The following is a 27,792-nucleotide window of genomic DNA, read 5'->3' as shown; positions in this document are numbered from 1 at the left end:
TTATTACAATAAAAGATTTTAATTTTTTTTTTAAAGACACTGATGTTTTAAACAGTGTAATTTGATCTCGTCTGCGAGGGACCTTTTGTTTTTCCTCCTCCGGAGTGACAACGCATTAACAGTCACTGATCCGTGTCCCACAACCGGGGAAGAAAACTCAAGATCACAGGTTAAATCAAATAAATCCAGCAACCGAGGCTCCAAAAGTCGGATTTTCCCTCCAAATGAGGTTTTTTTTCCCGGCTCTCAGCCAGAACCAGCGCTCCCGTCGCTGGTTTTGATCCGTGTTGAGGATAGTTGTTTTTTTGGGGGTTTTTTTTAAAGCACTTTGTGCCAATCTGGCAACCTCACATTTTTGGCGGTGTAACATCAAGTTTTATTGCAGACCCTGAGAATCCTTGACAGGGACCCTGGTAAGAGTGCGTGATGAATGGGACCTGGCGGCCGCCGGCTGGCCGCCGCCAAGCCGAGCGCCTCTGAACATTTCCTCTGTCATCAGGGCTTCCTAATCACAAAGCTTTCACCTTCATCCCGCAGCCTCATCAGCGTTTAGCTCAGCCTCGCGTGAAGAGTGTGTGTGTGTGTGTGTGTGTGTGTGTGTGTGTGTGTGTGTGTGTGTGTGTGTGTGTGTGTGCATCACTTCCTGACCACAGTGCTTTCCTTACATGTGGCCTTGCCAGCGATCGATCGGCGCCTCCTTTGTCTGCAGCGTTAACAGACTGTGAGCCGATGTGAAGCGACTCGTGCACCTGGCTGTGTATCCATTACCTGTTCACGCTAAAGGAGACCGCCAAGGTGAAGGAGCCTAGCGCAGGCCCACGTCCCCGATAGATAACAATCTTGGGGGGGGGGGGGGGGGGGGCCTGATGGGTACATGAAGTTGGCCAGAGATCCGTATCAAGGATCATGAAATAACGCAAGCGTGGACTGTACCGACGGTTTAGCCTCACAAGGTGTTCTCCATCAGATGGGGGGGGCGGGGGTGGGGGGGGGGGGGGGGGGGGGGCAGTGGGGGGGAACAGTCAGATAACTACTGTAATTTAAGAGCGCGTCTGAATATAAGCTGAAAAAAAAAATTTAATCAAGAAAGTTGGGAGTTACGTGATGCACCTGAACGCCCCATGTCCGGGCGCAAAAAAGCTCGTCAAACGGTAAGAATCCAGAAATTACGGTAAACTATGGAGCCAAGGTCTACAAAGCAGCGTTTCAATTTGTTGGGGGTGTTTTTCACGTCAGACAAGTTTCGCCTTTTTAAAATAAAAGTTTGTCTTTTTATCCCGACAAAAACTCTCCCGATGTGAGAAACACGCCTGACGCCCCAGGGGTACAGTCAGATAACTACTGTGATTTATGAGCGCGTCTGAATATAAGCTGAAAATGTTTTTTTTATCAAGAATGTTCGGAGTTACGTGATGCACCTGAACGCCCCATGTCCGGGCGCAAAAAAGCTCATCAAACGGTAAGAATCCATAAATTACGGTAAACTACGGAACCGAGGCCCTACAGGTCTACAAAGCAGCGTTTCAATTTTTTTTTTTTTTGGGGGGGGGGGGGCGGTTTTCAACGTCAGACAAGTTTCGCCTTTTAAACTAAAAGTCTTTTTATCCCGACAAAAACTCTCCCGATGTGAGAAACACGCCTGACGTCCCAGGGGTACAGTCAGATAACTACTGCAATTTATGAGCGCGTCTGAATATAAGCTGAAAAAAAAAAAGTCAAATCAAGAAAGCCCGGAGTTACGCGATGCACCTGAACGCCCCATGTCCGGGCGCAAAAACGCTCATTAAGTGGTAAGAATCCATAAATTACGGTAAACTACGGAACCCAGACCCTACAGTTCTACAAAGCAGCGTTTCAAAAAAATTTTTTGGGGGGGGGGCGGTTTTCAACGTCAGACAAGTTTCGCCTTTTAAACTAAAAGTCTTTTTTATCCCGACAAAAACTCTCCCGATGTGAGAAACACGCCTGACGTCCCAGGGGTACAGTCAGATAACTACTGCAATTTATGAGCGCGTCTGAATATAAGCTGAAAAAAAAAGTCAAATCAAGAAAGCCCGGAGTTACGTGATGCACCTGAACGCCCCATGTCCAGGCGCAAAAACGCTCATTAAGTGGTAAGAATCCATAAATTACGGTAAAACTACGGAACCGAGGCCCTACAGGTCTACAAAGCAGCGTTTTCAATTTTTTTTGGGGGGGGGGGCGGTTTTCAACGTCAGACAAGTTTCGTCTTTTAAACTTAAAGTCTTTTTATCCCGACAAAAACTCTCCCGATGTGAGAGACACGCCTGGACGTCCCAGGGGTGCAGTCAGATAACTACTGCAATTTATGGAGCGCGTCTGAATATAAGCTGAAAAAAAAAGTCAAATCAAGAAAGCCCGGAGTTACGTGATGCACCTGAACGCCCCATGTCCGGGCGCAAAAACGCTCATCAAGCGGTAAGAATCCATAAATTACGGTAAACTACGGAACCGAGGCCCTACAGGTCTACAAAGCAGCGTTTTCAATTTTTTTTTTTGGGGGGGGGGGGCGGTTTTCAACGTCAGACAAGTTTCGCCTTTTAAACTAAAAGTCTTTTTATCCCGACAAAAACTCTCCCGATGTGAGAAACACGCCTGACGTCCCAGGGTACAGTCAGATAACTACTGCAATCTATGAGCGCGTCTGAATATAAGCTGAAAAAAAAAGTCAAATCAAGAAAGGCCGGAGTTACGTGATGCACCTGAACGCCCCATGTCCGGGCGCAAAAACGCTCATTAAGTGGTAAGGATCCATAAATTACGGTAAACTATGGAACCGAGGCCCTACAGGTCTACAAAGTAGCGTTTCAAATTTTTTTTTTGGGGGGGGGGGGGCGGTTTTCAACGTCAGACAAGTTTCGCCTTTTAAACTTAAAGTCTTTTTATCCTGACAAAACTCTCCCGATGTGAGAAACACGCCTGACGCCCGAGGTAAACTCCCCGAACCGGAGGCGATAAAGCAGATAATTTAAAGAGCAATTTAGCGTTGGGGGAGGTGTGGGGGGGGGGGGGGGGGGGTGGTCAGTCAGATAACTACTGTAATTTATGAGCGTCTGAATATAAGCTGAAAAAAAAATTGAATCAAGAAAGTTTGGAGTTGCATGATGCACCTGAACGCCCCATGAGCGGGCGCAAAAAAGCTCATCAAACGGTAAGAAGCCATAAATTACGGTAAACTACGGAACCGAGGCCCTACAAGTCTACAAAGCAGTGTTTCAATTTTTTTTTTTGGGGGGGGTGGCGGTTTTCAACGTCAGACAAGTTTCGCCTTTTAAACTTAAAGTCTTTTTATCCTGACAAAAACTCTCCCGATGTGAGAAACACGCCTGACGGCCGAGCTAAACTCCCCGAACCGGAGGCGATAAAAGCAGGTAATTTAAAGAGCAATTTAGCTGGTTTGACGGTTGTTTCTTTGTTTTCTCGCTGAGCGGCGGTTACCGCTTCCTCCACTGACAGACGCACATTCCTCAACATCAAGTTCTGACATTTTAATACAGCGAAGAGGCGATGAAATAATAAAGACAAACAAAATAACGTGATTTTATAATCTTCGGGGGGGGAAGATATGCGGCGCCGTTGATAAGTGTAGCGGCCGACGGCGGCGGCGGGCGGCGTGTTTGCGGAGGCAGTGGGTGTCGGTTCAGGCCGTCCCTTCTGACATCTACTTACGTCAAAGTGTTTGCTGAGCCGCGGTTTATTATCCGGCGCTGCTCCGGCGTCTCCGCGCTGGAAGTGACATCCTGTTAGCGCCTGACTGACGCGTCCGTCTTCCACCTGCATTAACATTCAGCATTCATCTCCCGGTTTGGTTGTTTTATTTTTTGTTTTTTTTGGTACCAAAACGTTTTCACGACAGAATAAAGTGACCGTCGGAATGTCGAGTTCGTTCCGTGATTCTGCCCAGCGGAACAAGAGAAACACCCAGAATGCAACAGCGAGAGACGTTTACTGGACATTTCACTGCGTTTTGCACCAAAAGGTTTCATTAAAATTGGCGTTTTGACATGATTGGAGTAGTTTTCTGTAGTAATTGTGTGGTTTTACAAATCATATTGCTACATTCATCACGTATACTCAAAGAAAAACATATATATATATTATATATATATAAAAAAATAAATGGTTGTCATGGCAGTATTTTACCAGTCTGAACCACGTGTGTATAAAAAATCGAATTATAAAAATGTATTCAAATTAATACTTGATTTTATTTTAATTAATTTGATTACTAATTCCATAATTAGTTAATTAATTAATATTAAGAATGTATTATTAACTAACTATCATCACCAAAAAGGTTTCATTAAAATTGGCTTCATGATTGGAGTAACTTTCTGTAGGTAATTGTGTGGGTTTTACAACAATATTGACATATTCATCACGTATACTACATCATATATATATATACATATATATATACACAAAATAAAAGGTTGTCATGGCACTATTTTACCAAGTCGTGTGTACATAAAATCTAATTATCTTAATTAATTCAATTAATACTTGTTTTTAATTTAAAATTAATTTAATTACTAATTTGATCATTAATAAATGTTTATTTTTATATATTTATTATTAATTAATTAATTAATTATTATCACCAAAAGGTGTCATTAAAAATTGGCTTTATGGTTGTGTAATTTTCTGTAGTAATTGGTTTTACAAAACATATTACTCATCATGTATACGCAAAGAAAAACTGATATATATATAAACTATATATAACTATAAATAAATAAATAAAGGTTGTCATGGCACTATTTTACCAGTCTCAACCACACCTGTATATAAAATCTAATTACCTTAATTAATTCAATTAATTATTTTAACTACCAATTACATAATTAATTAAACAATTGAACGTACTTTTGCATTTATCTGTAAGTTGTATGTCTTTTGACATACGTGGAATGCTAAATCATTTTAAAAACAAACCAAGTGAAACAAAGTAAATCCCGATATTGTGAGTAAGTTTCTCACTGAGTTCCTCATGAAAGGTCGCCGGAGACACGATAACGTTCGAAATATTGCCCTTCTGTGGCCGTCTGTTGTTTATCAAATAACGAAGACGCCGCCTCCGAGACGCATCAAACGAATTAGGCAGAATGCAAACAGGACGTTCGTCGGCGGCACGGCTGAGCACCACCGCAGCCCGTCGGGTCATAATGCGAACACCACGCTCATGTTAACGGCGGGCGCAATGGGAGCCGGCGTGTTTTATTAACGCCGGCTCACTCGAGGACAACGCACTGGCGCCAGTGACACAAATATCCCCAGATAAGTGATTATACCATAACTTTTAATTTCCCCGGAGAGGTCATCACGGTGCTATCTGGATGTATGTCCATCAACCTCTTCCCCCCCTTCCTCCCTCTGAGCCGACGCCGTTGCTACACACTTTTCCTTCTCTCATCCCTCTTTCCCGTTCTATCTGTTCCATCCCTCCCTCTCTGCCATCCTGCCGTGCGGTCGCAGGTAGATAACGTGTTTTATTTTGACATTCCGGCTGGTTTAAAGAGGTCGCATTACGCAAAATTCTAAAAGTTCTCCAGCCTTCTGAGGAAATATCAACTGTAACCCGAGCTGGAATCACTGATAACATCCAATATTTTAAATATTTTAAAGTTCTCCATCAGTACGACTCATCCCATCATATTAGAAATACTATTCCGAATAAAGAATAAAAGTCTTCCCACAGCTATTCAATATTGTTTTAAATGAAGAGAAAACAACTACAACTTAAGAGGACTGTGTAGATTTGAAAAAGGTGTGAGAACCAACGTTAAATACAGATGTTTCTATTCTGGGAGGTTTATGGAACGTCTCAGTGACGACTTAAAACTGTGCAAATCACTGTTCTGCTTCAACAAAACAGTCAAAAGAAAAATAATTAATGTTATGATGAACAATAGTTTCTGTTGCTTCTTTTTGTTTGGTTGGATTTTGCTCATGTATTACTTCTGTTATGTTCCATATTCATTTTTTCTCTCGTATTACAACTGCTATGTTTATTATTATCATTATTATATTTTTTTCCAATCTTTCTCCAGTTGCTTTTTCAAAAATGTGATTCTATTTTTTGCATCCCTGGTGTCTGGGGTAACCGCACGGGTTTTTTAGGGCGAGGCTAAAATTAGCCTCGTCTTCAGCCTAATACACATTTCGGTTACAAGTAATATTGTGGAAACAGTGAAAAATCACAGGTGTGTGAACTTTTACCACGAACTGCACAAAAAATCCTCAACTGTACTTCTACTGAAACTGTAACCGAAATAAACCATTCATTCATTCATTCATTCATCCCCACACCTGGACCGACGCCCCAGAAGTGAAAAAAACTGTGTCCTCTCTCTCTCTCCCTCTTTTAAAAAGTGTGTTGCTCCAAGCAGCCAATCACAAATCAAACCCTATATAGTGTCATCGAGGGGTTCAGCCAATCACAATCAAGGTAGGCTCCTCCCCCTTTTTGACTCCTCCCACAACCGGTAAGCTCTGCTCTGGCACATGGCGGTACGAGAGGAAGCGCTTTCTCCATCTTCCCATAGATGGGCGTGTGTGTGTGGGCGGAGCCAGTCCAGCTCACACAAGACACAGCAGATTCTGAACGTAGCTCCGTGGATCCAATATTTTGAAATACTTTGAAAACAAGTATTTCTGGACCAGCGACGCCGTGTGGAAGAGTTGAAACGCTGGATAACGTGACGACTTTAACCATTTGGCGTTTTGTCAAACGATGCTAGCTCACAGCTAAACTGACGTTCTAAAATTCACGGACCTTTTAGAACCTGCGTCCGACACCGAATCGGCTTGTCAAGACTCCTCTTGGCTTCGATAGTCTCACGAGCAAGGCATCGCGGGTTGTCACACGAACAGATCACACAAAAACTCTGAATTTTATCGAGGTAGTTCGTCTTGATTTTAGTCAAAATGTCTCACTTGAGTGAAGCTAAATCCACCTGATAAGTAATAATTCAGCAATAGAAGGGACTTGTCTCTTTTTTTGGAGTTCTATTTTAGAAGAAACAAGGTTTATTTAATTTTTATACATTGTTCAAGCTCAGATGTAATTTGTACAAGTAGACAAGCTTCATTTTTTTTACATTTCTGGGCTATTCTAAGACACAAACCGTGAAAATACTGTCAAAATGAAGCGTCAAAAAAAGTTTTATCTGCTCATTTTCAGATCTCAATATTCTAATTATCACCCCTTCTAAAGAAATCTAACTAACTTGTCCTTTTGGCAGATTTTTTTCACACTCATTTACAAGATAAAAGTAGTTTTTTTTATCGCAATAACAAAAAGATCCACACAGGAACTATATCAAGCTTTTTTTGTGTGTGTTTTTATTAGCTGAGATTAGAAACTTCTTCTGCTCTTCACGTTAAAGATCCCAGCGCCCGAGGCGACGCAAAACGGACTTCATACAGGAAATAATTACTTTGCTCATCCGCAGATCGATCGAGCGGCGAACCCACGCAGACCTCACCGCCAATAAATATTTAAGGGTATGTTGGTTTAAAAAAAAAAAAATCTAATATTAACTTATTAATTTTGAATGCGTGTGGCTTCGGCGGGTCACGGGGGAGTTTTAGTCGGTCCTCCGTGACAATTTTTCAATCTAAAACAAATAATCAGTTCACAGCGAAGAACCTGGAGGATTTAAGTAAAGTACATTAACAGTAACTAAGAGGAAAAGGTCGTCAATTAATCTTTATATATTAATAAAATATCATTTGTAATGAGATTCTTTCTTTTTTTTTTTTTTGCCCCCCCCCCCCCCAATAAAAAAGATAAATGTGTGCTTTGGGAAAATTCCCCTGTATAAATAATGTAAAAAAAAAAAAAAAAAAGAGCTTGGTTTTTAAGAAATGGCCCCCAGCGCTCCAATTAACGTGTGAAGAGAACGAACAGCGAGCGTTTTCCTGTAGATTGTGAGGTCGTTGGTCTATCGCTTGTTTGTTTTCCCCCCAATTCTACTTTATTCATCTTAACGGCGTCTGTTTGAAGTTCCCTGCGACGAGCCGATGAGTTTGTTCTTTGTGGATCAAATGGACTTTGTGACTCACAAAGGAAAACAACCCAACTTTCCGTCAACAACAACTGGAGGACGAGTGGAGGTTGCCAGACGTGAGGGTGTTTCTCATTTCCTGCACAAGAGGCTGTGCGGGCGAACAAACACGACTTCAATGATATCTTCAGCTGAGTGTTTGGATTCGTAAGTTTGTTTGTTTTTTTTTTGTTTTTTTTTCCCCACCACTTGATATATTGAGGGTCTGGCAATGTCTCCTTTGAGGAAAACGAGGAAGTGTTGAGACATAAAAGATGGTGACTAAGACGTCTGGTGACGAAGCCAGATGGCTTGTTTGAATTCAAACAATGAGCGGACAAGAAAGACCAGGATTCTCATGATGCGTCGCGGAAACTCGCCGAAACATCAAAGACAATAAAAACCAAAGTGAATTATATGTTTTACGACAAGTGGCTTCAAAACGTTGTGAAAAACAATGTCCGAATTTTAGTCGATTATAGTCGTCTGCAGTTTATGTTTAAAGCTCAGAGAGAAGTTTTGACGTTAATGTAAAAAAAAAAAAAAAAATTCTTTAACAAAGCAGTGAGTAAAAACAAACAAGGGAAAGCTGCGATTCAGTAAACGAGTCCCGTTATGGAACAATCTGGACGAGGACAGAAGAGTGTAAATCAATATAACAACATAATATAATATTGGATTAAAAAAGGTAATTAAAACAAGGTTTTTATTGAAATACAAAGAAATGATGTGGGAGTTTGTTTGTTCTTTTTGATGCGGGCCGAGCAGACTTCGTAGTCGTTTTGTTTATTTGATTTTTCTTCTTTGCTTTTCATTATTATTTGTTTTATACTTTATTTCTAAAGTCACCATGTGTTTGTACATTTGCATGTACACATGGAAAAAAAAAAATCACATAACAACAGAAACACCTCATACACATGAAAAAAAAAACATTTTTTTGTTTGTTTTTCGCATTTTTTATGCATGTGTGTATGTGTTTGTTGTTATATGTTCTCCTTTTTTCATTTTATTAGATTTTTTTATTCATTTTTTGCATTTAATTTTCAATGGAGTTACAGGGGCTGAATATACAAGTTTTAATCTTCTTTGTGCTTCCCTTCCGTATCGCATTGAATCATTATTTTTCACTCGTATTATACTATATTACATCATCGTTGCCATTTATTTATTTATTTTGCAGTGAGCTAAATAATTAAACCAAAACAAAACAGCCACAATCAATCAAGTCGTTGTGCACAGATACAGATGAAGCCACTTTCATAACCGGCCAACTGCCTCCGTGTGTGTGTGTGTGTGTGTGTGTGTGTGTGTGTGTGTGTGTGTACATTAGCCTGTAGGGAAATCCCGGTGCACGATGTCACCAAACACATTTCGCCGCCTCTGATTGAGTCTCGTCGAGGAGAATTAGAACCACAGTGGTGTTTTAATGGGGAGTTTGACTGTAAAGGAGATCAAAGAGGCTGAAATGAAGCATTAAATGGAGCAGCTGGGATCCGTCGTCGCCGTCGTCGTACAAAGTGACGTGTGGCCGCGGCGTTCCAGCAGCAGCGGTCGACGCTCCGGTGGCAGATTAACTTCAAAGATCGGAGGCTTTTCAACCCAAACCGCTTCCTGCTTACGAGATTCTGCATTAGCAGCATTTCTCAAAAGAAACCCCAGAAAACCACATTTAAAACGCGCCGCCGTCGTATTTTTCTTTCCAGGCTCAGCGGCCTTCAGTCAGCGCTCGGTGTCGGTACTCGTACTTTGTACTGCGTGTAGAAAATACTACGTATAAAGGAAGTTGGACTTTTCTATTTTCTCTGTAAAAGCACATAGGAATGACTGAACTGTATTTAAAAAAAATAATTTGTTTAATAATAAAAGTTATTTTCAATGGGGGGAAAAAAAAGGAACAAAAATAACTAAGTTTAAAAAAAAAAAACATGTTTTCTTCAGCTTCATGTTGAATTTTTATGGCAGATAAAAATACGGCAATCTGTTCCACCGTTAGCATGTACCAACGCTAGCGTGTCATTTCAAAATGGAAAAAAAAACGTCGCCTCGAAGGCGAAGCGGCAACGTCGCAAAGTCTCAAAGTCTAAAAGTCCCAAAGTTAAAGTGCAAAGCGAAACAAACGGCTGCTTCACACGTTTCCAAATGAGACACGAGTCCTTTCCAATTCATCCAATCTTCATTTTCCGAAATAAAAAAAAAAAAAAAAAAACCCAGTTTTCTTTAAATGGACTCATAAAAAAGTCAACTGGCAGCTTCCGCTTGGCGAAACGAGTGCGAGACGACGAGAAAGACGGTTTTTATTGTCGTCTTTGCGTCTCGTCGTCCCTCAAGGTGAAGGGGAAGATTATAAAGGCGGCGATGAACGAGTCACGCAGGAGTGAAGGTAAATAGTTTTTTAAGGGATTATGTAAAGAAAACATGGTGGAAAAGCCGTGGCGAGAGCACAGAACAAGTATCACTGCATTAGAAATAAATAACACGAGCAACAAGCGTTCAAATTCATCACCTGAGTTCAATAAATGTATAGAGAATATATATAAAAAATACATTATAGCCAGCAAACTGAGCAGGAAGACGACATTAAAACACAATATAAATATAACCTGCAGTGAAATTAGTAATGTTTTCATTCACGTCAGTAAAAACGAATAAAATTCATCAGCTGGATTCCTAAAATGTACAGAATATGAAACGACAATTTAAAAAGATAGAGGATGTTTGTTTTTTTCGGGGGGGGGGGGGGCAGGAAGTCCTGGTTGTTCTTTCAGAGTAAAGTTCGATGAACCGTTTCAGTGGCGGTGGAGCAGAATTATTAACACGAGACACGTTGTGCAATAACGACGCCATATTTAGTAATTCATACATTTTTAACTCATTATGTAATAACGACACATTTTGTAACGAAATTCTTGAACATTTTCTAATAAATTATTACATATTTCAACGGTTCGTACAAAATGTGGGTGTTCTAGATTTTTTTTTTTTAAGAAAATGTAATCATTTGGTTTCTTTTTTTTTAATACATTTTGCCATCTATGTTCGTCCTGCTATGTTTAATAATTTTTGATCACGTCCTGCCAACAGAGCAACAGCAGAACGCAGAGTTCTAAAATCAGGTGGAACTTTTGAGATGATCGGCAAAGTTCAATAGAATAGAATAGAATAGAATAGAATAGTCCCTTATTGTCACTCTGTAGCAATGCTAACTGTCGTGGCAGCAACCTGAATGACGTTAAATGACGTAATTAAAAAAACAACAAAAAAAACCCACACAATAGTAGAAAATATAATACAGCAGAGGTAAAATATAAATATTAAAATATTAAGTCTGGGAGGAGCAAACAAAAGTATTTCCAAAGTCGTGCAGACGGGAGTGTCGCGGCGGTGCCAGTTGAAAAAAAGTTCAATAATTTTATTACAAAATTCGGCAATTAAAAAAAAAAATATATATATATATATTTTTGAAAATGATGCATTATTACATAATGAGTGGAACATTTATTACACGATGCGGCGCTACAGTTCCTAAGCGACGTACCGACTGTAGCATTTTTATTTCATCTTAAATCGTATATTGTTTACATCACTTGTATTTTTGCTGAGTTGAATGAAAAGGTTTATTTCTATTGCTTGAGTTTATTGCTGGTATAATTTTTTACTATAGTATGTTTATTGTACTCTTATTCTACACTTTGCCCCCCCCCCATCATAGTTTAATTTCCTTGTATTTCATCTTACTGTATATTTTGCTCCCCTTAGAACTTGTTATACTTTATTATAGTTTGTGATTTTTATCTTATTTTTATTTTAGTCCCATTTTATTTGATTTATTATTACTTTCTACTGTAAATACTTTTAGCCCTTAGAGTTCTTGATAGTCATTGTATATAAGATTCCTCTACTCTTATCTCACTGTTTGCACATTTCTTGTCTTTCCTACTCACGAGTCCTTAAGAGCTGAATGTAACAAGTACATTTCTCCTTTGTGAGATCAATAAAGGCTTATCTTATCTTATCTTATTATAGTTTTTATATATATATTTCCTTTTATCTTTAAATGTATGTGGCGTCCAGCTGCGGGCAGCAAAGTTCAGAACTCCATTTCGCCGGGAAACACGTTTCTTTCCTGCCAAAGACAATAAACTCTTTGACTCTTTGACTATCGGATGTTTTTATTTTGAAGGAATCTTCCCGCCGCCGGCGAAGACGTTTTCTGGTCAGAGTGCAGCAGAGGGTTCGGCGGTTGCGACTTCCCCGACATTTCCCCGGTTCTCCGGCGCCGTCCGGACCATCTCCGGGTCGGTGGTTCGCGGTTGGACTTCGCCATCAACCGGCCGACCGGCGCTGACTGAAAGCCGGTTGAGTCGACCGGCCGCCTCTGCACTATTGAAGAATCCCTCTCGTTGGACTTCACGCCCTGCAAATTGGATTCCTCCAGACCTCCTCGTCCCCGAACAATATCCAGCAAAATCTCCGCGCCGGTCCGACTCCGTCTCTGGAGGACATTGTCTCTCGTCTCTTTGGCGTCGTTATCCAGCCTCATTGCTTCTCGTCAGACGCTACTCGTGTTTGTTTGCCTGGTTAGCGCCGCGCTTATGAGCTCCAGTTATTTAATCATCTTTATGCCTTCGACACGTCGAGCGGCGGCGGCGGCGGCGGCTTCTTCTCCCGTCGATACGCCTCGGTGGTTTTCGTCAAGCCGACATCAGCGCTGGTTTGATTTGTCGTTACTTGCTAATGGCGGCTGGGGGGGGCGTTTGGATCGATCCGGCCGGTCGGAAGGACGTCCGCATGAAGAAATGTGGCCGGACATTTTGCCGTGGCATTAAAAAAAAGATGTCTGATATTATTAAAAGCGCTTGGGGAAAAAAAAAGTTGAAATACTGAAAACATCCAGTTCTTAATTCCGTGGCTGCATCAGTCAAAAGAATTTATCTTTAGCCAGAAACTGTTAATGTCAAAACCAAAATATGGGTTTTGGGGCCAGAATCTTATGAGAAATATCAATATTTATGTGGTATTTATTTATTTTTTAGATATTTGTGCTTTTAATCAAAGTTGAAATGACGCAACAGGATTTATGTTCTATTATCTGTGAAATAAAATACCTTCAAACCCTTTCTCTCGGGAAACGAAGTTGGAATCACCTTCAGAAAAATGAAATAAATCAAGCGTTTAATCAAAACCGTGTGCAAATAATAATATTGTTGATTTATATAATAAAATGTTGTATTATTTTTATTATAAGAGGTGTTCATGTGACATTTTCAGTACTTTCTTGCAACAAAACTTTGGAGTTGTTGACATTAGTTGATATATATATATATATATATATATATATGAAGTCGTCAGCAGGGACACTAGAGGTTGAAAATGACCGCTAATGCGATTCATCTGAATGCTGCAGTGGGAGAGACAGCGGCCGTATGTTAAAATCCAGGACCTGAAAGGTTTCTTCCCCTCCTCTTATATCGATTTAAGCGTTTGCGCTTTGGGTAAACACGATACATCACGGCAAAATGTAAGAGACTGCAATATCAACTTTTGTCTCGTGCCATTTTTCAAACCCAGATTGTTGTTTCTTCTGCACCTTAACCAGTTAATAGTGAGAGATGTGTTTGTCTGACTCACATATTTTTATCCATTATGAAAAAAAAAAGTCTTAAGAACAAGGTACATTTTGTAAAATAACTTGTGGTGTCGGGAGGCGCTGCAGGACTGCGCTCCAACTTTGCCTCCGATAAGCTCTTTCTGGTGGACCGATACCGGGAATCGCCTTGAAATGATTGAAATTTCATAAATATGAATAAATAAAAATAATTGCAACAGAGCGGGTGAAAGAAAAAACATTCCAAGTGATTGTATTTGGTCAAAATATATGTAAAACAAGTAAAAAAGGGAACACAATTCAATTAAATCAAGCAAAAATAAAAAAAATTCTGAGTATCAGTGAAGCTCGGTAAATTATATTAATACACAATAAATCCTGTTTAGACCCACAAAATGCCACAATTCATTAAAATAAATATGTTTTCAAACTAAAAAATCCAAACAATCGTTGCCAAGAAAATATTTTACCACCAAGTCCAAAATACATTTTGTGAAAATCATTTACCTCAAAAGATTTGAGTTGATTCACACTGTTGAATACCTACAATTGTTTTTATACATTATTTTGATATAAAACACATGAAAAAAAGTGAAGTGAAAAAAGTTTTCACAACAACGCTGCTCGGAGCCACTGAAAACCACTCATTGGCGACATTCCCACCCCGTTTCCATGGAAACCGAGGAAACTTTTTTTCTGAAAGCTTGATTGTGGTTCTGGTCATGGTGGCTGCGGTAACTGGTCGTTCTGCACATGCTCAGTAGACGGTCAATAAACACAATGTTCCCTCCAGAGTTCACACCCTCCTGGGACTTGGTGCTTTTACTTTGACAGTCACCGTAATATAAAAAAAAAAAATGTAATGCCGTCAATGCCTTTCAGAATAAAATCCCTCCTTACACTCAGACTCAGGTTTCCATCGTTTATATTTTGCGATACCCGTTTTTTTTTTTTTTTTTGACATCTCATCGTCATGGAAACGCATCAAGATTCCCGTCTGAACGATTGACGGTCAGTTTCACAACACTTCAGACTTGTTCCTTCAGTGAAAGTGACTTTTTGTTTTCGGGCCGAATCCATCAAACGTTGCCGTCGTCTTGCGGCGGCGAGAACATAAACACAGTTTGACGGCGACAGACTCAAGTTGGCTTGTAAACGCATCGACTTTGCTGTGATCGATTTGGGAAACTGCAGTTTTTGAACCGCTGGTCTTGTTTTGGTGTTCTGGTTTATTCTCTATACAGGAAGATTCTTTCCGTGTTCACGGCGTCTCGTCCTCCGCTGCGTGCGTGTCGCGTCATTTACCAAAACACCAACCAACAGTGCCAACTAGTGGCCAGATACGCTGACGACACGGGTTTTTCCGTGACGTCATCCTTAAAGGTATAGTAGAGGATTTTCTTCTTCCGGGTGGATCATCAAAATAACTGGTCCTCCCAATTGTCAATCATTCTGGTGATGTATGACGTAAGCCCGTCGTACGTGCTCGTCCCTGCGCGCAGCTCACTCCACACGGTTCTCATCATGCCGGTGGCCGACCCGACGCATTATTCTCGGACATTTTTACACAGTTTCACCCCCTCTGGTGCAAATCTTCTTGTAAAGTGAGTTTATGTGAGCGATGCCGACTTGTGACTTGTAAACAGAGCGTGCAGGAGGAGAACTGGGCTCGTGCACGTCTCTCGCACGCGTTTTAGTAGGCGTTCCGTCTCGGGAGCAGGTAGAGCGTTGCGCGTGCGCATTTTTTTTTCCCAAAAGGTGGAGAGGGCGGTTCTTTCCTAAAATTCGGGAAAATCCTCCTGTATACCTTTAACTTGACGTCGTTTTAAAATTCCAGCGGCAGAATCTTCCGCCGGCACTTCGTTCCTTCAACGCCTCCTGCATATGTATGTGAGCACATCGGGGAGCCGCTTCCTCTCTCGCCAAAGACTTATTTATTTATTTATTTTCTTCCCTTTCAGGGCTGCGAGCAGCGAGACGCATTGTTCGGTGATTTCCCCCAAGACGTGGGGAGAAGGCAAACTCCTCCGCGTCGTTGTGCCGCCTTCTGCGTCGTCACAGGTCACCGTCAATTAGGAGAAAGGGGACGCCGTCTTCAAGTCCATCTTATTTCGCGGCTCGTTCGACGGCTGAAAGTTCCCGTTTATCGGAATCGTATTAACGAGTATTAACGTAGCCCCCCCCCCCTCCCCCCCGCCGCCACAGTCTCTCCTGTGTGCCGTGAGCCGTGCGTTCTTAATAGACGTGCCCCGTAAATGAGAGAATTAATAATTGACAACCCGCATGGAGAAGCTTTAATGAGCGTCGGGGTCTGAGCCGCTCCGGCTCCCCGGGGGGGGGAAAATAAACAATCTATTTATTAGAATAAAACGGGACATGATGAAGGTTGTTCTGCTCGGTCGGGTCCCCCCCTTTTTTTTTTTTCCCTTTCCCCCGATTTTTTCTAATTGTGGGAGCGCGGCGAGCGTGACGCAACAGCCTGGGCGGCACACAAGCGATCTATCAACATATGCAATTAACTGGAGAGGACGCTATAATCTTCCATTACATAGATAGATAGATCCATCCAGGAGCCGCGCGCCGCTTACAGCTGAGGCCCGCACGTCAACGATAAAGCTATTTTCGAGATAAAGTGTGTGTGTGTGTGTGTGTGTGTGTGTGATTTGGGTTGCCCGGGGTGGAAAGGAACCGACTGGGTGTGCTATTGATCACCGACAGGTAATCACCGGCCCTGATCCTTAATTACGCGTATGGATCGGCCGAGGACACGCGAGCAGCTGCGTCCGTTCGGCCGCCGCTCCAGCCGACAAGGTCGGCGCAATGACGGCGGCGGCGCGAGGACGTCGATACGGGAGGGGGAGGGGGGAGGGGCGGGGCTGAGAGGCGGCGAAGGCGAACGGGCAAATCGGGGGTTAAAAACCCGGCGTTTCTGATCCACTGAGCCGGCCGGGAGCTCGGCTCATTGAACACCCAAGATACCCGGCGGGGAAAGGATAGCTCGGGAGAATAAAGTTGACTCGCCGCCATTGATTTAAAAAAATATTTTTCTATTTCTTTTTTTTTTTATACTCAATTTTTATTGAACAGTTTTCCACCTAACAGTTACAGCAAAGTTGTCAGCATATAAACATTGATCAACATTAACCCTTGGATGCACAACCTACCAATACCTACACTCTTCCACAAGTGGGGTAAAAAATGACCCCAATTCAAATCAATGCGTTTTGGCAATGGGTTGTTTTCGTCAAAATCTTTAAAATAAAGAGTTCTAGTATCTTCATATTCCAGGTATTCCTCATGAAACATGTTTGTGACATGAGGCCATTTGCATTTTTATTTGTTTTTTCATACATTTTAAGAAACTGCAGTTTTTGTATCACTACCCCACTCTAAATACAACACTGTTGGATAGCAACAAAGTAGGCTAATATGATCACTAATTTGATCACACATCATAATCTGTCCATGGAAGTTCATAAATGGAGAGAATACTTACATGTATGTTGCTGGGTAAAATTACCTCTCGGGTGGTGAGACTGCTGACATCAGATGTGTAAGTGGGACTGTTAGAGTTGCTAAGAATTAAGTTTCATAGAAGATTCCATAGGAACTGCTTGGGGTCATTTTTGACCCCACTTGTGCAAGAGTGGGGTAGTGATACAAAAACTGCAGTTTCTTAAAATTTATGAAAAAATAAATAAAAATGCAAATGGCCTCATGTCAAAAACATGTTTTATGAGGATTACCTGGAATATGAAGATATTACAACTTTTCATTTTAAAGATGTTGAAGAAAAACAACCCCTGGGGTCATTTTTGACCCCACCAGTGCATCTAAGGGTTAAGCAGCATCCATGTAACAATAATCTTGTATCAGTTGTAATGAGCCGCTATGGAGAGTAAACGGTTAATGAGGTGCCAGAATACATCACTTATCTATACATGATGGCAGTTATTTGTTGGGATACACTGTCCATTTTGGCCATTTTGGCCATTTTGAAGAGTAAATATCCGTCTGCAATCTTAAAACAAAAGTCAACCTTTCCATCTCGTGTCTGTCCTCCATGATTTCAAGCCAGTTGTCCACTGTGGGGGGGTCGACTTGTAAACATTTGTGAGTGATGGCTTTTTTCGCTGCCGCAGCAAAAATTTTCAACAGATATCTATAAGTTCCCGTACTTGTTTCTGGTATATCACCTCAATAGAGTGTCATACAAGTGAATGGGATCTGTAGACTGAGAATTTCTTGTATGATTTTCCAAATATTTTCCCCCAATATGTTTTAATTTTAGGACAGTTCCAAAAAATATGATAGTGGTGTGCCTCGGAACCACCACAGGACCTCCAACATACATGGGGAGATGTTTTTTGATAAGATTTCAGTTTTTGGAGTAATGAAAAAAACGGACCAGGTTTTTCCAGCAAAGTTCTCGCCAGTCCGCATTTTTCTATTTTTCTATTTCTTGGGATCTTTTACCAAAAGACACGTGTGATAATGAGACGTTTTCTTTCACTGTTTAATACCGAAGTGTTGAACCAACAATTGCTCGGGAACGAGTGCAAGTTGAGGTCACGGGATGCAAAAAAAAAAGACATTTGTGGCTATCCATTAGCCGCAAGCTAACTAGCCTAGCCACCAGGGGCTAAAGCGGCTCAGTGAGCCGTGTTTCTTCTTTACTTCATGTGTTCAGTGTTTGTTTTTTGGGCGACAGCGCCCCCAAACTAGCAGCTGGTGGAATTGCGTGACGTTTTCCAGGCCATTTGGACCCCCCCCCCCCCGCCACCTCCACTCAATGTAAAGAACCATACATGTAAATGTTCCCCACCACTTAAAACGTCGCTCTGAAATAGGAGCATTAGTCAACTTAAAGGCAAAATGGCCCCTGAAAGTCGAATCAATGGCGAGCTAATGGCGGTGGGCGGTGGAGGGTGGGCGGTGCGGCGCTGCTGCTCCAGCACCGTCAGATAAGCTCCACACTGTGATTGAACAATTGGCTATAAGTGGTATAAGTTAATTAAAAACATACAATCAAGACAAGGAGAAAATGGATAAACGAGGGCTTTGAGGCGGCGCTCTTCAATCCTGGATTTCAGCTCGGTATCACCCCCCCCCCCCCCCCCCCCCCCATTCACCCGGTGGTCATTACCATCACCCCCACCCCCCTCCACCCACACAGAAACTACTCCAGCGCCTCTGAGAGGGATACTAAAGACAACTTTATGAGAATATCGCAGGATGAAATGACTCTCGGCTGCAATCAAGGAGCGCCAACAATCAGCTGAAGTGTCTCGTCATGGGAAAAAAGAAAAAATTGAAGTTCAAGAACAAACGGGTCTCAGACATGATGTTTTAGCAGATGCAGTGTTTTTAAGATGCTTAAAAATTATTATTATTTCTTCATTGGCAGTTTTGTTTGAAGCTGTTTTTATAAAACTCATTGTAAATAATACATTTTAAAACTTTTATTGTGAAACCGAAGAGGATTTTTGAAAGATGTCGGAATCTGTTGGTAAAATGCGTGTTAATGTGACGTGTTAAGGTGTGTGAATGTGTGTTAATGTGATGTGTTAATGTGTGTTAATGTGATGTGTTAAGGTGTGTGAATGTGTGTTAATGTGATGTGTTAATGTGTGTGAATGTGTGTTAAAGTGATGTGTTAATGTGTGTAAATGTGATATGTTAATGTGTTTGAAAGTGTGTTAATGTGTGTGAATGTGATATGTTAATGTGATGTTAATGTGTGTTAATGTGATGTGTTAAGGTGTGTGAATGTGACGTGTTAGTGTGCATGAATGTGTGTGAATGTGATGTGTTAATGTGATGTGTGAATGTGTGTTAATGTAATGTGTGAATGTGATGTGTTAATGTGTGTGAATGTGTTTTAATGTGATGTGTAAATGTGTGTGAATGTGACGTGTGAGTGTGTGTGACTGTGTGTGAATGTTAATGTGATGAATGTGATGTGTGAATCGGATGTGTTAATGTTTGTGAACATGTGTTAATGTGTTTGAATGTGTGTTCATGTAATATGTTAATGTGAAGAATGTGATGTGTGAATGTGATGACGTGTTAATGTGATGATTGTGATGTGTGAATGTTTGTGAAAGTGTGTGAATGTGACGTATTAATGTGATGAATGTGATGTGTGAATGTGATGTGTGAATGTGATGTTAATGTTTGTGAAAGTGTGTTAATGTGTGTAAGTGTGTGAATGTGTGTTAAAGTGTGTGTTACAGTGTGTGAATGCATGTCAAAGTGTGTGAATGTGTGTTAAAGTGTGTGACCGTGAGCAGCTTGTATATCAGCGGCCATGTGTGAACGTGACCGTCGACATCCAAGCCTACGAAAAAGCTCCCCGCCCCTTGAGCCTCCAGAGGTTTTTAACAGACATCCTCCTGAATTCTAATTCAGATTTACACCCCGTTAGAGTGGAGAGCAACATGATTTACACCCCGTTAGAGTGGAGAGCAACATGATTTACACCCCGTTAGAGTGGAGAGCAACATGATTTACACCCCGTCAGAGTGGAGAGCAACATGATTTACACCCCGTCAGAGTGGAGAGCAACATGATTTACACCCCGTCAGAGTGGAGAGCAACATGATTTACACCCCGTCAGAGTGGAGAGCAACATGATTTACACCCCGTTAGAGTGGAGAGCAACATGATTTACACCCCGTTAGAGTGGAGAGCAACATGATTTACACCCCGTCAGAGTGGAGAGCAACATGATTTACACCCCGTCAGAGTGGAGAGCAACATGATTTACACCCCGTCAGAGTGGAGAGCAACATGATTTACACCCCGTCAGAGTGGAGAGCAACATGATTTACACCCCGTCAGAGTGGAGAGCAACATGATTTACACCCCGTCAGAGTGGAGAGCAACATGATTTACACCCCGTCAGAGTGGAGAGCAACATGATTTACACCCCGTCAGAGTGGAGAGCAACATGATTTACACCCCGTCAGAGTGGAGAGCAACATGATTTACACCCCGTCAGAGTGGAGAGCAACATGATTTACACCCCGTCAGAGTGGAGAGCAACATGATTTACACCCAGTTAGAGTGGAGAGCAACATGATTTACACCCCGTCAGAGTGGAGAGCAACATGATTTACACCCCGTCAGAGTGGAGAGCAACATGATTTACACCCCGTCAGAGTGGAGAGCAACATGATTTACACCCCGTCAGAGTGGAGAGCAACATGATTTACACCCCGTTAGAGTGGAGAGCAACATGATTTACACCCCGTCAGAGTGGAGAGCAACATGATTTACACCCCGTCAGAGTGGAGAGCAACATGATTTACACCCCGTCAGAGTGGAGAGCAACATGATTTACACCCCGTCAGAGTGGAGAGCAACATGATTTACACCCCGTCAGAGTGGAGAGCAACATGATTTACACCCCGTCAGAGTGGAGAGCAACCTGAGAGCCAGTTCCTCCCGGAACGATCTGGAAAAGCTGCTCTTCGCCTCTCGGCTCCTGTTTTTCCCCGACAGCCTCCTTGTTCCTCTTCCACCTCCTGCGGATTTGCACTCGTTCTTCCCTCTTGTTTCTCAGCGGCTCCGTTAATAATGCTGCATTGAAACACACTGTGATTTCCTCTCTCTCTCTCTCTCTCTCTCTCTGCGGTGTGACGACGTCCTTGTTGTTCTGATGTCTGTGTTTCCCCTCAGCTTTCCACTCTCAGCTTGTCAGAGCTTAACCAGCGTCTCCCTGTGAGCCCCAGTGTAATTACAACGGCAGCAGCGTCAGTCGGCTCAGCTATTTTGTCTGACAACAAAAACTGCTTTGCAGACAAAGACGTACTTGTTATGTTCAGATGGGGCCGGGTGTTGGCGGTGCGGCGGCGGTGTGGCGGCGGTGCGGCGGCGGTGCGGCGGCGGCGGCGGCGTACCGGATGTTACTCACTCATTTTTGTTGCGTCTGCTGTGAATCGGGCGTCACTGATTCAACCCAACGTTTTGTTTTAACCGCCTTTATCAGCCCAATAGCGCTTCGCCCCGTCGGTCTGATCATATTTTAAAATCCTTTGAAGTTGTCGGTACCCTTTGAAGTTATCGGTACCCTTTGACGTTATCGGTGTTAAAAAAAACCTCATGACTCGGGCTGCAACCAACGGTTAATTTAATAATCGATTAATCAAAGTTTTTTTTTTTTTTTTCTTTTTCGATTAATCTATGAAATGGTTAAAAAAAAAAACATTTCAAATTGTAGGACCAGTTGATATTGAACAAACCAAATATTTTATGTTATTAGAAAAATGCCATGATTATTTAAAAGCACATAACTGAATCAATAGAATAGAATAGAATAGAATAGAATAGAATAGAATAGAGCTTTATTCCTCCCCAGGGGGAAACACAAACTAACGGCTCAAGGTAAAAAGGTGCAAAAATTAAGAATTAAAATATGTAAACATATGTAAATATCTAAACAAGAGCAAAAAAGAGCACAAAAAAAAAGAATAAGGAAAAAAAAAAAAAACGAAACAATCCAGTAAGAAAAGAAATCGTAAACTGACAGAATTGATATACACGCAGTGTCGATAGGTAGAAACTGAGATGTACATGAGAAGAATGTCGGACATTTACAGTGAGTTGTTAAATATCCTAACAGCTGTTGGGATCAATGACTTCCGGTAGCGTTCTACAAGACAAATATACAAAGATGTATATAGTATATCTACATATATACACATGTCTATAAGATGTATACAAGAAAATGATTGAATAAGATTTAATGTACTTCAGGGACCACAGGTTCATTCTGACTGGTAAAATATTAATTAATTAAGAACGTATCAGAAATAGGAAAAAGGACGAGCGGACGATAAGTGAAGATAAAAGAGTAAGTGGGGATGAACGAGATGAAACGACAGGGGGAAGAAATAAAGTCGAGGGGGAATCATGGAGTTTGGCCAGAAGGCCTTCTGGGTAAGAGGATTTCATTAGCAATTGATCCGAATGTGCTGAAGCACGCGTGATAAAACGCCGGAGAAGACGACGACATTAATTTACATTTCAGACATTTTAGGACTTCGAACGGCTCCAGACAGCAAATTATTTATAAGCCGGATGCGCCCAAGCGAGTTTATTCTACCCCTCAACTCTCAAGACGAATGACATTTCGCGGAGTACTTAAAAACAATAACAGCAAAGATAAAGGGGAAAAAAAAACAAAAAAAAACTAAAGAAAACAAAGCAGAGTGGCGTCGCTGCGCTGATGTGAAACCTGTCGACTTGAAGTGTGAAAGAAATGAATAAATATAAGCCGCCGTCCCCGTCAGTGGCGTTCTGCCGGAACGAGATTAACAAGGATTTATCAATCTGACACCTGTGCGGCGTGGAGATGAAGTGTTTACACTCGTCTTCAGCCATCTGCTCACCGGCGCGTCGGAAAAGTGGCGAAGTACAAAGACGTGATCAGACGAGATCGGCTCCGATCAAATTAATGAGCTTTTATTCTGAAGATTTGGGATAATCTGACCTACATTAAAAAACAACAACAACAACAACAACAAAAAAACAATAATGCCATCGTGGTCTGGGTTGGTTCCTTCTGGAGAGACGCTCCGGTGCCACTTTTATAAAGGACGGGCTACATGCAGATACAGAGTACCGATACCAAGTGTCGATACCGAGTAACTGATATCGAGTAGCCGATACTGAGTGTCGATACCGAGTGCAGATACCAAGTAACCAATACAGAGTACCAATATTGAGTGCCGATACTAAGTAACCGATACCGAGTACCGATATCGAGTAGCCGATACCGAGTGCAGATACCAAGTAACCGATACCGAGTACCGATATCGAGTAGCCAATACTGAGTGCCGATACAAAGTGCAGATACCAAGTAACCAATACCGAGTAACTGATATCGAGTAGCTGACACTGAGTGTCAATACCGAGTGCAGATACCAAGTAACTGATACAGAGTACCGATATCGAGTAGCCAAAACTGAGTGCCGATACAAAGTGCAGATACCAAGTAACTGATACAGAGTACCGATATGGAGTAGCCAATACTGAGTGCTGATACCAAGTGCAGATACCAAGTAACCAATATGGAGTACCGATATGGAGTACCGATACGGAGTACCGATACGGAGTACCGATACGGAGTACCGATACAGAGTAACTGATACCAAGCACCGATATAGAGTAGCCGATACAGAGTAGCCGGTACGAGTACCGATATCAAGTACCAGGTAGTTATTACAGAGTACTCACTAAATGCGGTAAAGTCTAAGTTAAAGTTACTCTACGAGACAAAAAAAACTTTAACGTATACTTCCCAAAACAAGAACATCACAACTCATTCCCAAGCCGCAGTTTCCTCGATCGACCCCAAAGTCCATACGTTTTACACACAAAACTTGGACGTAACACAATTAAATATGTTTACGTCTGAGTGTAATGAGGAATTTTATTCTGAAAGGTAACGGCAACTTGGTGGAGATGTACAACAATAACTAAAACTGGCTACTAAATATTTAACTTTTCCCACGTGTAGTAGCAGTAGTAGTTTATCCGGTCAACCAATAAACAAGGCGACATAAAAAAATGCGACAACAAAGAAAAAGCAAACGGCGCGAGGCTGAAGGGTTTTGAGCTGCGTTTTCACACGTTGGTTACTGAGAGCTGGAGCGACGCCAGCAGCTTCTCCTCAAAGCTGCTGGGACGTCATCATCGGGTCATAACGCCCGGTCCCCCCCCCCCCCCCTCCCCCCGCCGCTCAGGTTCAGCTGCACTCGTCTAATGGGACCGGCGTTTTGTCTTGTTTTTGTTTGTTTGTTTGTTTCTTTTAACGGCGGGACAGCGAAGGGTCGCGGCGCAACGCTGCCGGGCTCCGCTCCGTTACGGTGGGAAATAATGACGGACATTGAGGTGAAAAAAAGGGTCTTGTTCAGGGTGTCAAGCAGCACAGAGGCTTTTTTTTTTCTTTATGAAAGCATGGTGGAATAAAATAAATAAATAAATAAATAAAAAATCCACCGTTTGAAATTCTGGTCGGTAGAAACGAGCCAGAAGTCGTCAGTGTGAAGAAAACAACCTGGTAATGAGCTGTCAATTAGACGGGCTAACAATGCTAACAAGATACGACATCCAGAGTGTGTGTGTGTGTGTGTGTGTGTGTGTGTGTGTGTGTGTGTGTGTGTGTGTGTGTGTGTGTGTGTGTGTGTGTGCAGTACATGTGACTTGTATGCACAGGATGTTTACGCGTTCAGCAGCCGTCTGTATTCGTCATCCTCAACTCGTGTTTGCGCTAATCCAGCCGTCGTCGGCGTCTCCATCGGCCGTCGGTTTCCATCTGTTTCTCTCCGCCTTCTAGCAAAACTCTTTTAATAAAAAAAATAAATAAAAAAAAGGAGAGTCTCGATAGAAAAGTGTAATCCCAGACATTTCACAGACACGGACTGGCGCCAGGCTTGATGTCGAACACGAGCAAACACGTCAAACTGGAAGCCTCCCACTGGGAAACATGGACAGTTTTGCTGGGATTCGCGGAAGTAGTGTCTGACGTTTGGGCCCCGTGAACATGGAAACAAAAAAAATTGTCCGATTATATGAAAAGTGGAGGTGGAACTTTTTGTAAAAGTCTTCGTCCGACTCCAGCTCCATTGAAGTTGGGAGAACACACAAGTTTTCTGAAACACTACATGTTCAAAAATGTTCAAATTACCGTAAATTCCTGAGTAGAAGGCCTCTTTACAATACGGGGTCGGTTTACTCCACAACGGCACTCAGAAATACTCAAAATCCAACATTTTGAAAACACTACAGCAACAATACCACTTTTCTGAAACACTGCTCGCAACCTTTTAAAAGAAAATATTTTAAAAGTAAAACTGTTCAAATTACCGTATATTCCTGAGTAGAAGGCCTCTTTACAAGACGATGTTTTCAAGTGGCCTTCGGGGTCCGTTTACTCCACAACAGCACTCAGAAATACTCAAAATGCAACATTTTGAAAACACTACGGCAACGATACCGCTTTTCTGAAACACTGCTCGCAACTTTTATTTTTTTATTTTGTTTTTTTATAGCTAAAACTTCAAATTACCGTATAATCCTGAGTAGAAGGCCTCTTTACAAGACGACATTTTGAAAACACTACGACAACGATACCGCTTTTCTGAAACACTGCTCGCAACTTTAATTTTTTTTATAGGTAAAACTGTTCAAATTACCGTATATTCTTGAGTAGAAGGCCCGGCTAACACGACGTTTTCAAATGAAAATACAAAACTTTTGTCGTGTTTGGGGCTCAGTTTACTCAGCAACAGACCTCAGAGACACTGAAAACGCAACATTTTGAAAACACTACAACCCCGTCTCCATGGAAACGTGGGGGGGGGATGGTGGGATACACAACTTTTCTGAAATGCCGCTACGGGTTATCTGCACCACGACTGTAGTAAATGGTTGTTCTGCCGTTTTAGCGGAAGCAAACGTCATTTTCAAAACATCGCTGTATAAAGCTGCGCGCGCGTGTGTGTGTGTGTGTGTGTGTGTGTGTGTGTGTGTGTGTGTGTGTGTGTGTGTGTGTGCACGCCAGATAACCTGTCCGCGGAGCTCCTGAGGTTAATGAGGCGCGACAGCATCAGGCTCCCAGATCCCTTTAATAAACCTCTTCAGCGCCGCCCCGCCTGCCGCATGCCAACGAGCTACTCAAACGTACGGCCGCGGCGGCCGTGGCGGCCGTGGCGTCCTGCGACGACACGGGAAACAAAGTGCGCGGAGACACGAGGTCCTCAAAAGAACCGCGAGTGGCTTGAAAAATCCAACTTTGATGAGTCGGCCGGCTGCCAGACGGGGACGGAAACTCACAGGACGGATTCAGACGGAGGACGGCGTGACATTAAAACGGGCGCCGCCGGATCAAAGGTCTGTCGTCGCTGCAGAGGAGGGGAAGCGGCGGCTGCTTGTGAGGCGGCGCTTCTCATCGAAAGTAATTAAAACGAGACAAAGTCGTGAGGAGCCATTGTGTGTGTTGATGCTTCTGGAGATTAACGGCGGCGGCGAGCGACAAACACTGTCAGCAGCTGAAAGGGAAATGATTTTTGCTTTTGCAGGGATCAGCCCACATGACCTTTGACCTTTGACCCCCCCCAACCATCACGCAGGGTAATGATGTCACAGCCTCAGAGGATAGGAAAGTGAAAATGGATCATTCAGCCATTCGGTTTGACATCGATCAGATAAAAACTGGACAAAATACTTTTTTGTGACCTCGACCTTGACCTTTGACCCAACGGCTCTCAAAAAATCCATCGATTAGTCCTTCGATGACGACAAATCATATCTGAAATTTTCATGCAACTCGGGTCAATAGTTTTAAATAAATAAACAAACAAATAAATAAATACAATTTAAAAATGTTTATTAAAGTATTTTTATACTTTACAAAAAAAGCAAACATTTAAAATAAAATAAAATAAATTAGAATAAAATAAAATAAAAATAAAACAAAGTAAATAAAAATAAAACAAAGTAAATAAAAATAAAATAAAGTAAATAAAAATAAAATAAAATAAATTAGAATAAAATAAATTGGAATAAAGTAAATTGGAATAAAGTAAAGTAAAGTAAAGTAAAGTAAAGTAAAGTAAAGTAAAGTAAAGTAAAGTAAAGTAAAGTAAAGTAAAGTAAAATAAAATAAAATAAAATAAAATAAAATAAAATAAATACACAGTCAACAACATAACCGTCGTTGGGGAAGGTACCAACAGTTCCAACTAGTGACCCGACGTGAAAACATCATCATTTTTGACGACAAGTTAAAAAAACAAAACTATGTGTTTTCACTAGAAGTGTAACGTCGACGGGGGGGGGGGGGGGATGGGGCGAAGAACTGAAAAGGGCAAAACACATCAGTCTGTGCGTCAGCGAATGAGAACTTTAAAAAGTTTCGTGTTTATTTACCCAGAACGTAGAAAACCTGCAGAAGATCCACCGGATGAAAATGTGTCTATTGATCAACATGAGCACATTGTTTGGCAACACAAACAGGATTACTTTCCCAATAAAAGGTTGATTACAAAGCAACAAACACACGGAAAGGTAAACGTAGCTGAAAATTAAACTAAATTAAAACAAGCG

The sequence above is a fragment of the Blennius ocellaris genome (genome assembly GCF_963422515.1).
Source record: "Blennius ocellaris genome assembly, chromosome: 13".
In the NCBI taxonomy this organism is placed as follows: domain Eukaryota; kingdom Metazoa; phylum Chordata; class Actinopteri; order Blenniiformes; family Blenniidae; genus Blennius; species Blennius ocellaris.
The sequence above is the reverse complement of the archived record's forward strand: the minus strand, read 5'-3'. Positions refer to the sequence as shown.